The 1,907-nt window shown below is 50.6% G+C and overlaps 1 pseudogene; it reads left to right on the top strand.

Annotated features, from left to right (window-relative positions):
- Nucleotides 1-33: 33 nt before the first annotated feature.
- On the top strand, nt 34-922 carry LOC100438430 (small ribosomal subunit protein uS5-like; annotated as a pseudogene).
- The last annotated feature ends 985 nt before the right edge of the window (nt 923-1,907 follow it).

The raw sequence follows: 1,907 nt of genomic DNA, 5'->3' as shown, positions 1-1,907 counted from the left end.
TAAAAAATTGCTTCTTCTCCGAGAAAACACCAAATGGCGGATGACGCCGGTGCAGCAGGGGGGTGCCGGAGGCCCTGGTGGCCCTGGTGGCCCTGGGATAGGGAACCGCGGTGGCTTCCGCGGAGGTTTCGGCAGTGGCATCCGGGGCCGGGGTCGCGGCCGTGGACGGGGCCGGAGCCGAGGCCGCGGAGTTCGCGGAGGCAAGGCCGAGGATAAGGAGTGGATGCCCGTCACCAAGCTGGGCCGCTTGGTCAAGGACATGAAGATCAAGTCTCTGGAGGAAATCTATCTCTTCTCCCTGCCCATTAAGGAATCCGAGATCATTGACTTTTTCCTGGGGGCCTCTCTCAAGGATGAGGTTTTGAAGATTATGCCCGTGCAAAAGCAGACCCGTGCCAGCCAGCGCACCAGGTTCAAGGCGTTTGCTGCTATCGGAGACTACAATGGCCACGTCGGTCTGGGTGTTAAGTGCTCCAAGGAGGTGGCCACCGCCATCCGTGCGGCCATCATCCTGGCCAAGCTCTCCATTGTCCCGGGGCGCAGAGGCTACTGGGGGAACAAGATCGGCAAGCCCCACACCGTCCCTTGCAAGGTGACAGGCCGCTGCGGCTCTGTGCTGGTGCGCCTCATCCCTGCACCCAGGGGCACTGGCATCGTCTCCGCACCTGTGCCCAAGAAGCTGCTCATGATGGCTGGTATCGATGACTGCCACACATCAGCCCGGGGCTGCACTGCCACCCTGGGCAACTTCACCAAGGCCACCTTTGATGCCATCTCTAAGACCTACAGCTACCTGACCCCCAACCTCTGGAAGGAGACTGTGTTTACCAAGTCTCCCTATCAGGAATTCACTAACCACCTCAAGACCCACGCCAGAGTCTCGGTGCAGCGGACCCAGGCTCCAGATGTGCCTACAACATAGGGTTTTTATATAAGAAAAATAAAGTGAATTAAGCCTGAAAAAAAACTTTAAAAAACAAGAATCCGAATATTTCATCATTCACAGAAAATAGATTTTTAAAAAAGAAAGAGTGGACTAGACACAGTGGCTCATGCCTGTAATCCCAGCACCTCGGGAGGCTGAGGCCAGTGGATCACTTGAGTCCAGGAGTTGGAGACCAGCATGGGCAACATAGTGAGACACCCCCCACCCCCTGGCATCTCTACAAAAAATAGACAAAAATTAGCTGGCCATCTTGGCACATGCCCATAGTTCTAGCTGCTTGGAAGACTGAGGTAGAACAATCATTTGAACCTGGGAGGTGGTAGCTGCAGTGAGCCATGATCACCTCGCTGTACTCAGAGAGAGAGAGAGAGAGTAATATATAAGTAGTACTCAGTCCAACTCTGTGGAAGATCACACATGTGGTCTAAACCAACAATGGATTTAACCTATCATGAAATTATTTTATCTTGTGCCCTAATTTTGAAGAAATAAATAAAAACTAGTAAACTGGGCTATTCAGGAAACATTTACCTTTAGAATGATCCATTAAAGTGAATAGAAAACTAAACCATGGACACAACAATTGTTACAGCTCACACAGTCTAGGCTGAAAACCATGGTGGGTGCAACCCAGCAATATGGCTTGGGGAGTGAGTAAGGAAGCTGAATTTCAGGGATTGTGTAAACAGGCCTTGGAACGTGTTGACATCAATAGTAATAGCTAAAGTGGTTCCTGAGTCCCCAAATTGTTCGTTGGTTCTATCAGTTAGGGTTTTCCAGAGAAAGAGCCAATAGGAGATACACACACACACACACGGAGTGAAAGAGATTTTAAGAAATTGGTGAAGTGCCATTGTTGTTGTTGTCTGGGGTAAATACTTGGGGTTCCTCGTCTCACACCAAGGGCACAGACACACACAATGAGTGAGTTTAGGAGCCGAGGTTTAATAGGCAAAAGAAA

This window comes from Pongo abelii, chromosome 12 (genome assembly GCF_028885655.2).
Source record: "Pongo abelii isolate AG06213 chromosome 12, NHGRI_mPonAbe1-v2.0_pri, whole genome shotgun sequence".
Classification (NCBI taxonomy): Eukaryota; Metazoa; Chordata; class Mammalia; order Primates; family Hominidae; genus Pongo; species Pongo abelii.
Note: the sequence above shows the minus strand (reverse complement) of the source record. Positions and strands in the feature narration are given on the sequence as shown.